Source organism: Cucumis melo, chromosome 4 (assembly GCF_025177605.1).
Source record: "Cucumis melo cultivar AY chromosome 4, USDA_Cmelo_AY_1.0, whole genome shotgun sequence".
Lineage (NCBI taxonomy): Eukaryota > Viridiplantae > Streptophyta > Magnoliopsida > Cucurbitales > Cucurbitaceae > Cucumis > Cucumis melo.
This window is the reverse complement of record NC_066860.1, coordinates 12,165,434-12,181,244: the sequence shown is the minus strand read 5'-3', so window position 1 is coordinate 12,181,244 and position 15,811 is coordinate 12,165,434. Positions and strand designations below refer to the sequence as shown.

General features: G+C 34.1%; 1 long non-coding RNA gene across 3 annotated transcripts; it reads left to right on the top strand.

Moving 5' to 3' along the window:
* The first annotated feature begins 5,359 nt into the window (after positions 1 to 5,359).
* Positions 5,360 to 13,750, top strand: LOC127148791 (uncharacterized). 3 transcript variants are annotated; one of them, XR_007819896.1, is made up of 4 exons: positions 5,360 to 5,520; positions 5,685 to 5,831; positions 7,370 to 7,459; positions 13,427 to 13,750. It is a non-coding gene; the product is annotated as an uncharacterized LOC127148791 (long non-coding RNA). The 3 variants fall into 3 exon arrangements; XR_007819895.1 differs by lacking the exon at positions 13,427 to 13,750 and having other exon boundaries at positions 5,367 to 5,520; positions 7,370 to 7,707; XR_007819894.1 differs by lacking the exon at positions 7,370 to 7,459 and having other exon boundaries at positions 5,375 to 5,520; positions 13,427 to 13,731.
* The last annotated feature ends 2,061 nt before the right edge of the window (positions 13,751 to 15,811 follow it).

The window sequence follows — 15,811 nt, the reverse complement described above, 5'->3', positions numbered from 1 at the left end:
ATCTAAGGATAATCTCGTGTGAACAGGAGTTCACAGTTAGCTAAGGATTAAGATTAAGTTACCTAGGTTCTCAATAATCGAGATAGTTAGTTTTGAACAGTAAACGACATTATCACGTAAAAGTGACTAATTCATGGTTCTGTCTTATGTAAACCCTTTACATAGGATGCCTCCACTTTCATGTCTCTACATTTAGGATTACCTCATTTGTACTAACTACAAAGCGGGCCGCATTCATAATATCTCTAGATAAGGCGCCCAACCTTTATTCATATACTATAGACTATTTGTGTTATTACTCGAACTTAATCCATTTTTATGTCTCTACATAAAGTTCAAATTTATTTAAAATAGTCTTGGGATCTTAGTTTATTGGATTTAAGATTATAGTATTCAATTTCTCAAGAACAACTTTATTGAATATAATATGATTACAAACTACGAGTTTTAGGACATAAATTCCAACATTTTCAACATCTTTCTAATACATTAAGTAAATCTGTTTCAGAAACTTAAAACATTATCATAAATATAGTTTGCTAATCTCATCAACAATCTCTCAATAAATACGTGCTTTTGCTAAACATTTTTGAACTCATGTTTTGAAAACATTTTCTAAACAAGCATACTTAAATACTTTTTCTAAACATGCTTGCAAATCAAGATATCATAATCACTATAGTTCAATAATCATTTTGAATTATTCTTAAGTAATACCATGTAAAACTTATTTAGAAGATTTATTTAGAAATAGTTTGTCACTCAAAAAAGGTAGCTTAAACTCTCGGCTTGGAAATATGCATGATCTCCTCTTAACCTGAAATAACAGAGAATAATTCAATTTAATTCCCTTTAATCATTTTCCAAATTTAACCAAAATCAGCCATTGACATGGGCTGGAGCGCAGGGATTGGTGCCAGTGGATGCCATGCACAAGCAAGATTTAGGCAGGCCTTTCCATGTGCTAAGCTTGCAAGGGACTTGTTGCGCATGCCTCATAAGTCTCACGTGGCCCTTCTCGTGCACATGGCTTGTCGCGCGCTAGCTTGGTCGTGCGCTTTTTGCACATTGCTTGCCTTGCACGCGGGCTGTGCATCTAACATAGACCCAACACACATTCTAACCTTTTTTAACCTAAAACGTATGTCCATCTCACCTAGCAACTCGTCACACTCGACCAAATACCAACATTACCCAGAACACCATTTTCAACTAGAACCTTAACTCTACTTTAGAGGTGAATATCTTAAAATCTAGAAATGTTTTTTGTGTACTTTTGCCATTGTACTCATATTTTTTAGCTTCCAATTAATTTGAGTTATAATTATGTTGAATCTTCTTATGTGTAGGACTCTTATGCCTTCAAACTATTCATTAGCTATTCATTTTTTGCTACAATCAGTCAACTTGGTTGCATTCTAACTATCCTTGTATTATGTTGTTATAGTGAATAAATCCGATACATTTCGTGAACCTCTATTTCTTTTTTCTTGACATTTTCTGGAAAAAAAATTACGTACTTAACATTTTTTTGTTTCATAATAACATTAAGTAATTTAAAATTTTGCAAGCATCAATAGATGTAATTTTACTGGTAATAATGAATGACACAAGAATTAAACATGTAATCGTACTCAAAATACACCAAATTGGGTCATAATCTTATTCCTTTGAACTCTTATAAAGTCCAAAAGTAATAAAGTTGATAGTTTATTGAATTTGTAAAATCTATAACATCATATCATCTCATACTGATCAAGCTGTAAATAGTATATGCTAAACGATTAATTGATTATTATTTCTTCACTGGTACTTCAGTTTTGATCTCCTTTATAGTAATTCATCTTCTGATCAGTGTTGGTTTTAAATAACTTCCTATTGCAATAGCAGAGACCAGAAAAACTATCACAAAAACACTTTTTGGGGTCACCACAATCAGCTTGAGTCCTGCATTCAATTTGTTTAAGATAACTTGCTTTTCCACCTAATGGCTTGCTTGCCGCTGTATACATACACCAAATATATTATTAATGAGGTTCCTTTGATAACAGTTCTATCTTTTATTTTGTCAAAATTTAGATCACAAACGAACTACTAACTAAATATTTGAAAAATAAAGTGGGTCATGTTTGATAAGTAACGTCATTTTTAGTTTTATGATTTTTACATTTAGGTTTTTTTTCTTCAAATATTTCAATTATCGTTTTTAACATTATATAAAATGTTAGAGAATTGTTAAAATAGTAAATTTGACAAAATATTTACAAAATATAACAAAGTTTTACATTTTAGAGTCTGGTATGCTTCCATTAATCATTTTGATTGACAAAAAGTTTATCAATAAATCCAAAATTTTGTTAGATGTTATAAATATTTTAATTTATTTTATTATAATTAAAAATATCTCTAGAATATTTCCAACTTGACTTGGATTTTGGAAAGACATTAAAAAGTTAGGAAAAGAAAAATATAGAAATTTATGTAAAAAATAGTATTTTATTATAAGCTTAACTCTTAAGAAAAAAAAGTTTATAATCAGGTAAACAAATGATTAGTTTTAAAAAAGTTGGTTTTGTTTTTAAAAACATCGATATGAAGTGAGATAAAAAATTTGCAAGTGTAGTATGGTTCTTTTAGCTTATTTCTAAAAATAAAAAACTAAAAATCTTATGGCTATTGAATCAAACCATAGTTTTCAAAATTAGCTTTGTTATTCAAAACATAAGTACAATGTGAACTAAAGTTTACTATCATATTTTCCATTCTTCTCAAGTATAATAGTTGAATACAAGTTTCACAACACAGAAATCTACTTTTCAAAAATTTCTTTTCATTATTACTCAAAACATAGTTTAATTTTTGAAATGTTGGTAAAGGGTAGGATAATAAAACAAAGAAATATAAAGAGTGGAAGAGGGGTTTATAGGGCTTAAAATTCAATAATCGAAATTCTAAAATCAAATGATCATCAAACGGATTGATAGTTCTTAAAATCTGACTTTGTTTTGTGAAATGTTAGCTAGAATATAAGTCAAATGTGTTTTAATCCAATGTTAAAATTCTATACTAAATGGTATAGAAACAACACAGTATATTAAATAAAAAATAACAAAACGAAAACAAAGTATTAGGATTAAATTATTAAAAAGTTGAAAGGGTTACTTTTAAAAATAATTGTAAACCTAATAAAGTTTAAGACAAAAGAGTGGAAAGTTGAGGTTGTACCAGATCCAAAGAATACAAACAAAACCATTACTGCCAAGAAAGCGAACTTGAGAGAGAACTTAGCGGCCATGATTAATTTTAAGGGTTTCTTTTGCAGTTCGTTTGATGTGGATAATTTTATTATATCTCTACACAAACCCTTATATAATAGAAAAATATTTAATGCTTTTAACTAAAGAAGGTATGCAATTATGACAATCCCAAATGGAAAAGTTACAATAACAAAATTACGAAATATATACCTATCTTAAAAACTAATTTTTTTCCTAATGCAATTGTATTATAATAAAATAAACCGTGTTATTATGATTCTGTCCTAATCCAGACAGAATCATAATAAATGAAAAACAAAGAACCTGGAAGACACACAATAGAAAAGTTCATAGAACTAAAGAAAAACGGTTGAAAGAGAGAATCATAAAAAATAGACCTAAGCCACTTAGAATAACAAACAAAAATATTAGACTACACAATCAGATGAGCCACTTGGGAAGCCTGTAAGGACGCTCATAGAGCCAAATATTACTCGCTCTTCGTATATGATAAGAATAGCACAACCAAGCTACTTTCTGAACCTTTTTCCTTCGAAAATGGCTTAGTAAAAATAACAACACATTAGCCCAATGGATGGAGGAAAATCTATGAGTTTTTTTTTGTTGGAGGCACACTATGTAATCGAAAAAACTGTAAATGGTGTAAATAAAAAAAAAATCAAAACACTATAGATTAACTAATTTAATACATGTTACCAAATTTTCTTTACAAAATTTCATGCTTTGAAAATTCATTCAAATTTCTTAAATGCAAAAATATGAGTATGAGGCCGACTAGAAGTTAATCATTATCATTATATTTAGAAATTAAGTCTTAAACGACAAGGATTTACAAGTATATTTCATAAATTCATTGCTATCTAAGGTCTATTGTCAGAATTAGAGATATGTTTTCTTTATGATGACTTTTGTTGTCTATATTGTTATTTTTTCTTTAAAAATATCTCTTCATATTGATTTAGATTTTAAGTCTATAAAAGTAATGGTAACGCATAGACTTAAAAGTATCATGATAACATAAGCAACTAATGCTCACATCCACTACTAGAAAAAAAGAACTTTCTTGACGGTTGTAGTTTTTATTTCTTGATGTTTTTTGAAAAAACCGTTAAGAAAGGGGTAATTGGAAGGAGAAACCGTCAAGAATTTTTATGAAAGACCAATTTTCAGATTTCTTGACGTTTTTTAAACATCAAGTAATATGTACTTTTTCTTGACATTTTAAAAACGTCAAAGATTATCTATTAAATTTTTGACATTTTCTAAAACGCTAAGAATATTTATGAATTCAACATTATTGAAGTTTTGTAAACGTCAAGTAATATGCACTTTTTCTAAATGTTTTAAAAATGTCAAGTTATATCAATTAAATTCTTAACGTTTTAAAACGTCAAGAATTTTTATAAAAAGGAGAAAAGGAGAAGGGAGTTATTTTCCAAATTTCTTGACGTTTTTACTAAGTAATAAAATAAATAAAATATTAAATATTTCATAAAATTAAACCCTAAATTGATCAAAATTTCCAAATTTCTCATGCGCACCTCCCCTAATTGTTTCTTCAATTTCTTCGAGTGTGTCGTCTGCTGTGAACTCGTCGCCTGTCGCTCCATCTTCCAAACATTGCTCCGTCGTCGAGCACCTTATCGAGCGTCATCTTGCCAACAAAATTTCTTGTCGAGCTTCGTCTTACCAATGGTTTTTGAAAGCTACAAACACTATTTGCAAATTAATATAGCAGCAGTTGATGTCGACGACCTGCGCTCTTGGAAAGGTAGGTAGAATCTCGGCTTACGAATTTGACGTTGTTGATAATTTTTCTTACATCCTAAATGAAGCATAGTGATGATAATACTGATATTGTTTCTCAACTTGAAAGCATTTTTGTTCTGAGTTGAATTAAAATTTATGGTTCTAGAAATATCTTTCCTTTGCCCATATTTTTTGTAATTCTCAACATATTTTAAATTGTCTGGTCTCTCGTTCCACTGCTATTTAGCATTTTCAAAGTCCCTTAGTCTGTTGCAAAAAGTCTTAGTACATAAATATATACTTTGTTGCGAACTTTTTTGTAATACTTTGTTTTAGATGATCCAACTCCTTAATTATTATTAATACAGATGATTTTTTTGTTATTTATTTATTGTTTCATTTGTGAAAATTCCTGTATTTCCTTTCATATATGTTTGCTTTCAAAGAAGACCCAATTTTTTCTCTCCACGCCTTCCCCATGGACGAGTAAGTGGTAAACAATTATCTCTCAGTTTCCATTAATTTTTCCTTTATATTTTAAAATTGGTTTCTTTCCTTTGTGTGTTGTGTATTGATGAAATGAAATCTTAATTTTGTTTCTTTTTTCCTTTCTGCCTCGAGTCCGTTTGTTCTTAGTAGTTTTCTTGCCTTGCATAGAATGCTAGAGTTGAATTCCACAATGAAAAGAGAATAAGGTTCCATTTTCTACTCCACCTTAAACCCAACCCATCGTTACTCAACCTGTTGCAAATATGAGGATGGTGCTATTCACGCCTCTCTTGAATCTGATGCTTCCTGCCTGAGGTAACTTTTTTATATTTCCATATGTGTTTGTTTGTGACATTCAATTGTCACTCCACTGCATATCTAATTTTGGGATACTATTTGATTATCTTTGTTTATGCTTTACTGCACCTTACTTTATTTTGTATGTTTCTCTACTTTATTGGGCTTGTCCTTCCCATCACCATATACATGCCATTTCCAGTCTCATACCCAAATGATTAAAATTTTAACATCAAAACATTTTCCTTCTACCAACATTTTTAAATTCAATCCTTACAAAATTCATTCATTTCTGTAAATAACTTCCTAGGAAATCTGATGCTTGGAATTTCATAAATAAAATGAGGTGTAAAGCTCGCCAAAGCTTCCCCCGTTCTTGGGTGATCAGAGTAATCAATTTTGTCATATTTGTTGTTGATGGCCTTTCAGTTCTTAAATCACTAGATGACGATGGTAAACAGAAGGATTATGACAGAGTGATAATGACTGCATTCAATTGCTCGTATTTATCATACGGATGTGAAATTACCCACTCATAATGAGTTATAATATCATGTCGAGAAGAGTACTGATGATTTTTTTAAAAATATTCTTGTTTCTTGGAAGAATTTGGAATTATTTTATACGTGTTAAACTATGATGATTCTTTTTTTTTTTAATATTCTGTATTTGGAGAATAATTTATAATTTGGGATAGTTGCAAATTTAGCAATTATATTCAAAATAATTAAGTATATAGCAACATTTTAAAAAAATTGCAAATATAGCAAAATATGTCGAAATCTATCGATGATAGGAGTCTATCACCGATAGACTATGTAGCAAATGTTGGTCTATCACTGATAAACCATAAGAGTCTATCAACGATAGAAGTGTATCACTGATAGATTTTGCTATATTTGCAATTTTTTTAAAATATTGCTACATACTTAATAATTATTCTAAAAATTGCTACCTATTATAATTCCCCTTATAATTTTAATACTGATTTTTATAAATACGATGATTGATGAGCCTATCTTGATCCAGAAAAAATTGGAAAATTCTATATTATTTACTTATTGTGAGTGGTCGATGGTCAATTTGCCCAAAAAAATTCTAGGAATGGGACGAAGTGCTGAAGTTTATATTTAACCTTTAGTAAAAATTGATATACTTACAGTATTACTCTAAATATACCGATATGCTCGTGTTTAGTTTGAGCTATACTCGTTATCAACGAGTATGAGCTTTTTTTCTGTTTTTGCTGAGCTTTTTTTCTTCTACTTACTATTGTATCTGACTTCTATATCTCCAACTTGGCTTAACAGACTGAGTAATGAGAATTTGTATTTGGGGACCTGCTGTGACCTATCAATATGTATACATTCATACTCCACATTTGAAAGACAAGAACCAAACTATTTTTGCCGAGTAAAGTTTGGTATTTATCACACATTTCACAATGGTTGCACGTTGTATGTCTAATCTTTTTCTTTTTTCCAGTTCATTTTGTCTTTTTATTTTCCCGTTGCTATGCTAGTGAGAAAGAATAACTATTTTCATTCTTCTAACAGATGATAAACAAGTTGTTGTTTTAACTCATGGAGATCTACTTTCCTTTGCGGACCGTGTTCGTGTACATGGTCATTTAGGAAATCTATTAGGTATTTTGTCGACAAAAAAAATATTTGACATCCCAAGTATCAAAATATTGTGTCCATTATCATTGTAAAATTTGAATCATGTCTTTATTCATTCGTTTTATTATTTTCCTGCATTTTTTTAAAGCTTCATTCGATATCACTGGAATGGAATCTGAATAATTTCTCAAATTTTTTCTTTATCAATAATAAAAAATAACGGTAATCCATTGTGTTAGCAAATAGGTATGATCCAGTCATAGAGTTGACAATAATTGATATGTTACATTACTGTCTGGGGCATGCTAATGAAAACCTTATATTATAATTTGTGTCCTAAAACTCATACTTTGTTATTTGATTCAATAAAATTTATTATTGAATGCTATAATCTTAAAACCAATAATTTTTAAGGTCCCGAGGCTATTTACTAGTTTGTCATATATACTTGAACTTTATATGGAGACATAAACATGGATTAAGTTCAAGTTAATAGCCCAAATGGTCTATAGTGTATGAGTAAGGTTGGGTGCCTTATTCTGGATAAACACTATGGATATGGCCCACCCCGTAGTTAGTACAAACGATGTAATCCTGAACCGTTCATGTAGAGACATGGGAGTGGGGGCATCCTATGTAAATGGTTTGCATAAGACTGGAACCACGTAGTAGTCACTTTTAGTTATAACTATGTAAACTATAAACTAACTATTTCATTTATGATGACCTAGGTAACTTGATCTTAATCCTGAGCTAACTATGAACTTATGTTCATTCAGTAGTATCCTTAGATCTGCATAGGTGAGGGCAGCTCAACATCGCTGGCCTAATAAGTCTCCCATTTCAGGGATAAGACCGAGTGGATAGATAGGGGGTAAAACGATATTTTGACCTAGCCAAGATTCCGAACAACTTGTGAATGATCGACTTACCCATTATGGTTATATTAGGTGGACAGAAATATATCTATAGTGAGGGGAGTGCAACTAAGAGTCTTTAGTGGAATGACTCTTTAGTGGAATGACTCTTTAGTTAACGAATATTGATTAACTTTAGTCTAAAAGAGTTTAGCCAGTTAATATCGGTGTAACGCTCCAAAATTTTGGAATTTAATTTTATTATCTTAAGTGTAGTGATTGAAATTTTGGATGTTTTGAATTAAGTGATTTATGAATAGTTGATTTTTATTAGACATTAAGAAAATATCTAATGGTGGTGGTGCTTGGGAGTTGTGTTAATTGGATGTATTTGAGGAAACTTGATTAATGATATTTTGGTTGTGTAATTAATTAAGTTTTGAAGATAATAATTATTTTATTTGGATAATGAAATTGGTAGAGATATTTGTTTGAAGATAAGGGAGATTTGATGATTCTAAATGAAGAGAGAGAGTGTGAAGATTTTGGGGAAAGAGAATAAGGTATAATAAAAAAGTAAAAGGAATTATTTTATTTAAATTGGGTATTGGGATGTGGAATTAATGCCCCATCATCTTCTTCACCAAGAAGGAGAAAACCCTAACCCTAAATCGCCGCCGCCACCTTATTCCTCACCGTTGGCCGTTGCGACCCGCCACCCTATTTGTCGCGTCGTCCTCTCGATCAGCCAGTCGTCCGACGCAACCAAGCCGAAGCCAGCCACGGACCATTCTGTCCTTGCCGCCGGGAGTGGAGCATAGTCGTCTACCCGAGCTTTCCGTCAGCTGCCGTTGCAAGCCCAGCCGCGCCGTCCGAGCCGACCCATCCGTGCAACGTTGTTGTTTGCCGGGTGATAGTGCTGTCAACGAACCTTCTCCGATCGTCCATTGTCGCATAGTCGACCTGCTCTGAAACCGTCGGCCGTGTATACGTCCCTTCTCCACAGACCGAAACCCGACCCGCACCCCTTCTCCACAGATCGAAACCCGACTCGCGTCCCTTCTTCGCAAACCGAACCCAATCCGCGCCTTCACCCGAGCATGTGCCAGCCGTCGTGTGAGCCGCGCGTGCCTTAGCCGAGTCGTGCGCCTGGAGCCGCCTGCCTCAGCCGTCCGCGAGCCGTTTCTACCATCCAGCCGAGCCGTCCAGTTATTGTTGAGCCGCCTAGCCTATTTTTGACCTTTTTACCTGTTTTGGTAAGTTGTGATTGGGTTTTTGGTATGCCAAACCAAGATTAATCTTTTGACCTAAATGATTTAATTTTGGATTAAATTTAAATTATTTTATCCTAAAGGACCGGTTGGACCAACTGGAGTTGGGCTGTGGAACCTCTTCTGATTAAAGGAAATTATTGCAACCTTGCTCTTGGGTAAGTTGCTTCGAATAATTTTTGGACTTTAATTCCGTGAAGGTTAGGTTATTAAATTGTTATTTCCTAACCATTTAGGACTTTCACTGCTTAGGAAGCGTGATTTTACTACTAGAATTCGTTGAGCAAATCTCCAGGTAAGAGATTCTACTACTAGACCTACGAATGAAATTAAGAGATCGCATGTATTTGTAGTTATGCATACTGGTGACTAGATTGCATAATGACATGGCAATTAATGATGATATAATTAATTGACATGATGATGACATGATGACATGATATGACATGATGATGTGATGTGGCATGATGATATGACATGACTTGATGATGTGATGATGGTTTGTTATGTGCATGTTATGGCTAGGGTGTATGTTAGCTTATCCTATTAGAGTCGTACCTGCATGGGTGTTCTTCGGGATCACCACCTTTTTAGGACTGCGCAGTCCGACGAGACCACCAGTCTGGCATTGACATAGACATGATTCAAGTAATTCGACGGAATCACTCCTAGCCCGATTGTCTTAGTGTTTCCTCCAGGTACACTACAAACCAGTTTGTCCTAGGTGTTTCTTTGGGTTCACCGAAGACCAGTTATTGTTCCTCCGGGATCACGTGTTGCACGTGTTTGAGAACGTGCCAGTTCTTTGGTGCCACTTTCAGGACTCTAATAGGAAGTTAACAGGCACCTAGTGGGACTAGTAGTGGGTCCGTTACTGAGTATTTTATACTCACTCTTTCCATTTCTATTTTCAGGCAGGGGCAGAGGTAAGGGCAAAGGCAAGCTAACGAGCGACCAGAAGTGACCGTGGCGAGCCATAGGGATCTCTTGCTTCCGCTTTATGTCCTAGTTCAAACTTTAATATTTGCATTTTTGTTTATTATTTATTTTTTATTTCTTTAAAATTAGATAGGGCCCGAGTTAGAATTTTATTTTTATACTTATCTCTAGCCACATTTGTTTATGCTTTGAAATGAAAATTTTGAGGGTTTGTTTTATTTTTATCCAAACTTTACAAATTTTATTTATCTTTTAAATTAGTAATGGCTTCGACTTAGTATAAGAAGACGGGTCGTTACACTCAGATCGTTGGAGCCCATGATCTATAGGTCCATTAGGTTCTCCTGCTAGCTCATATGGATTCAACAAAAAACAAGTATGTTGAAGTAATTCGAATTGTTCGAATAAAGATAAGAGAGAGAAACGGACAAATATATATAAGATATAAGTCAGTTTTGTGTTTAAATATGATTTAAATAAATATGAATATAGATTCATATTTAAAAGCTTGAAAAGTTTAGAAAACGGTCAAAAGTCAATATGTTGATTTTGAACTTTGACCGGATTTATATTCAAATATGATTTGAATTTTAGAAAAATGAATACTGATTCATACCGGGAGGTTAGAATTAGTCAAGACGGGGAAAGTCAAAGTTTGACTTTGACTTAAGTTGGTCAAATGACCAAAATGCCCCTTTGGCTAATTACTTTATTTGTAATGCCCCAAATTTCGAGGTAAGTTTTAATATTTTTATGTTAATTTTCGAGAATTTAAAATTTTGGGTGCTAAATTCTTTTTTTGGTTTAAAAGAGAAAAGAAAAGAAAAAAAATGAAGGGTACAAATTTTTTTATAATATAATATGTTATAAAATAATATAATAGTAATATAATATAAATTATATTATATTACATTATATTATATTATTATTAATTATTATATATATATATATATATATATATATATATATATATATATTCTTTTTCAAACCTAAAAGCCGCGCGCCGCCAGACTCCCTCCCCCCCCGCGATTTTCTTCTTCTTCTTCTTCTTCTTCTTCAGCTCCTTCACCCGGCAAGCATAGCCGCGGCCCCAATCTTCTCCTTCTTTCCCAACAGCGCCAGCACGCACACCTTTCCATCCCGACCTTTTCCTTCGTTCAGCCGACAGCACCGCCATCCTCTTTTGTGCATTTCAACGTTTCTTCTCCGTTACCGTCGTCCGCACAGGTGACGACCTTTCTACACCGGCAGCTTCGGATAAATGCAAGGGAGTCAACCCTCTCTGCCGCAGTCGGTCGTCCGTCAACTCCTCTGCCTTCATCTTCTTCGTCCTAGAACCGCCGTGTGTCCCCCTTTCGACCGTCGTCACGTGGAGCAGAAAGTAGCCGTTCGCGTGTGCGCTGGCTACAAACGTTTGAGCCAAGTCGAGTTAAGCAAACCGAGCTGAGCCGCGGCTGAACCAAGTCGAGCCAAGCCAAGCCGAGCCGTAAGCTGGATCAAGCCAAGTCGCAAGCTGAGCCGAACCAAGCCGCGAGCTGGATCAAGCCAAGCCGCGAGCCGAGCCAACTGAGCCGCAAGCTGAGCCGCAAGCTGAAGCAAGCCAAGCCGCGAGCCGAGCCGAACTGCTTGCTGAACCAAGCCAAGCCGAGCCAAGCCGCCTCCCAAGCCAAGCTGACCTCCTTGTTTCCCGAGCTGAACTAAGCCACTTTCCTTCTACGTCGGGTCACGGTGAGTCTTTGGTAAGGATTACTTAATGAGTTTCCTAACGTGGCTATAGCCGATTCAAGTAGATATTCAAATAAAACGTGGAACTTATTGGTTGTGTTACCTTTCGTTCCTTGAAGGTGTTAGAGAGTTGACGCTTGAGTTCTTGGGTTTCACGGCACGCTTAATTGGAGATAGCTCTCCTTTACTTGGGTACGTCAATGGATGTGGTTTAGCACGATTTAAAAGTGACTTTTACTAGTGTCATTGTTTAAATCCTTATGATTTTGTTTAGGTGGATTCGTTGGACGTGAACTCGATCAAGGAGTATAGCCAAATTTCAGGTAAGGGATTTCTTACTACTGGACCTCGGACCGAGACTGGAAACGTAGTAACCCACATGGGAATTATACGATAGTAACTGTATTGAATTGATTGACGCATGTTTGACTAGTACATATCACTTATATGCTCTTGATTAATTAAAGGTAATGTGATCATTAGTTGTATCCTATGTGCTTATATACGTTAATGAGTTGTTTCTGCGGATAGGCACGGATGCCCAGATGTTCTGTGTATTGTAGTTACGTTGATGGGCTATGTTGTGAACTGGAATAGTATGTCGATGGAGTATGAAATCTTAATATTATGTAAAGTTAAGGTGTGTTGTCGGGTTAATGAGTTGTTTCTGCGGATAGGCATGGGATCACGAGACTGATATGTGCATCCTTTGGGATCATTAGACTGATATGTGCATCCTTCGAGATCACGAGACTAATATGTGCATCCGACGGGATCACTAGACTGATTGATATGTGCATTCTACAGAACCACTAGACTGTTTATGTAGGGTACCCCTTAATAGGAAGCTACCTGTTATTACCCTAACGGGCCCAGTAGTGGGTCCCTTACTGGGTATATTCTTAATATTATGTAAAGTTAATGAGTTGTTTCTGCGGATAGGCACGGGATCACGAGACTGATATGTGCATCCTTTGGGATCATTAGACTGATATGTGCATCCTTCGGGATCACGAGACTAATATGTGCATCCGACGGGATCACTAGACTGATTGATATGTGCGTTCTACAGAACCACTAGACTGTTTATGTAGGGTACCCCTTAATAGAAAGCTACCTGTTATTACCCTAACGGGCCCAGTAGTGGGTCCCTTACTGGGTATATTCTTATACTCACCATTTTCTCTTTAACTTTTTAGGTAAGGGTATGGCGAGGGGCAGACCGGGGAGGGGCAAGAAGGATGCGTGAAGGCCATGTGGACGCGTCTAGTTTCCTTATGCTTCCGCTGACGTGTTTGTTAATTTCTATTTCTTTTGAGAATTAAATGGAGTCATGGTTAGAACATTTGATTGGTTGTTTTGTTTTACTGATTCTGTGAACTATATTTCGAAACTTTTGGAAACGTGATTGAAAATTAGAGCCCGAAACTATTTTTGTGATATTGTGAACATTTTTAATGAATCGTAAACAGGTCTATTTATGAGTTTATGTGTTTTACTGTGAGTCTAGCCGTAAGTGATGATCTCAGCTTAGTTTGGAAAGTTAGGTCGTTACAGTATTAATTAATGGTTAATGGGAAATGTGGAAAATTATTATGAATTTAAAGCCACTAATTTCATTAAAGAGTTAATGAATTAATTAGATGTTGATAAGATATGAAATAATTTACATGCAATTTTGCATGTAAATTTCATATAAAACTTCTCATTACCGAATGAGAAAATGATGAGGTTTTCTCTCGAAAAACACCTAAACGATTGACTCTCATCTCTCTCTAAAATTCTCTTTGCATAACCGAGTCCCACAACTCCGTTCTTGGCCCTGAGCATAGTAGGTCAGCTTGGTGGTCGTCCTTGCTCGTGATTTTCAGGAAGAGAAGAAGTTTTGGACCAAAGAAGAAGTTGAGAACTATAAAGGTAAGTACATCGTTTACCTTCCTCTCTTTTCGTTTAGGTTCATCGCATGGTAGATGCATGTTAACTTCTAAATCGTTTAGATGCATATAGAGTAAAGCATGATCCTTTAAATTCCGCTGCTGCATATCTTTAATGCTTTATTTTTTCCATCACCTTACCTCTAAGCATTGGATGGTGATCAAGGCTTCTTTCTTCTTCTCACGAGAGCTTCACATCCTTTTACTCATTTTAGTTATCTTGTTATGGATTGGGACATATGCTGCCTTCTTAAACTTTTCTTCTTTTCTTTTTTTCTTTTTTATTTTTTTTGGACAAATTGGTTTTTCTGAATTGGAAATATTCCTTGTCTAAGTATAAGCAAAAACCCAACATAGACTAGAAGGACCGTCATTCTCATGCAATTATAACTCATAGGAAGATAATGAGTATTTCTTAATTCTTGAAGTAAAGTTGCTTTTAATACAGTTATGGATAGAGGGAGTATTAAGTGGTCTTTATTGTTGGAGCCAGGGTTTTACGTGTTTGAGAGATTGTCTTTTACTGGTGTAGTCTTTGGTCAAACATAGACAGAGGCAATTGCTTTTTACAATTTTTAAACCTAAATGTATGTTGAAATCTCATGGTCATTTTTGCTTTGTTTCTTCTATGGAACCTTTTTAGAGGTCAACAGTCTTGTATTTTCATACCTATAGGCCACTTTATAAGGGGAGAAACCAGATGATCTTGAGGTTGAAGTGAGTTGAATTCTTTCAACACCCCTCTCACCTTCCTAAGTACAATATTTTCTTTCTCGACACGCTAGGACATGAAATATTAGAATGTTTGCAATCACAATTTGCAACTGTCATCTTTAAAAGCATTTAGTGACTATATAATAGTTGTTATGTGGTGGTACATATATAGGAAGTTGGGGCTTTACTGAGTTTTGGAAGAGGTTGTTTCTGACTTGTTGAGTTGGAAAATGCTTGGTTGTTGTTAAATGTTATCCACCTCATTTTGTAGACTACTAGCAATTAGGATTAGTCTGTTATTCTAATTTTTTTGTTTTTATAGTGTCCATTACAAGTTGGGAGCACTGAATGTGGATACTATGTTATGAAGTTTATGAGAGAAATTGTAAATAGGGAAAGCATTGTCATCTCGGATTCAATATGTTATATATTAAACTATTCCTTTTGTGGGTATAATAATTTTCATGAATGCTAATTCATTTATTTTGCATGTTTACAGATTGATACACGAAAACCATACTCACAGGCTGAGTTAGAGTTGAATTGTTCTGAACTTTGTTGTGGTAGCCATTCTGAATGTATATAAATGATATACTTTTCAGCTAAGTTAGTTAATTTGAGGATGTTGAGTTGAATTCATGAAAATCTAATGGAATTGTTTATATTGGTTTTGAAAATGATATGAATATTTGTAAAGTTTTTGAAATGATATGGTGAAAGGTTTTATATTTGATGAATATTGTCGTTTACATGTATTTATAGAACAATTGTTGGACCACTATATAGGACCAATGGGAGCATAATACAAGAACAAAAATATAATTGAATTACAATTAAAGAAATATATAAAAATGCTTGATGGTTTTAAAATGTCATAAACAATTGCATTCTTGATGGTTTTTAAATGTCATAAATAATCACTTTCTTGACGGTTAT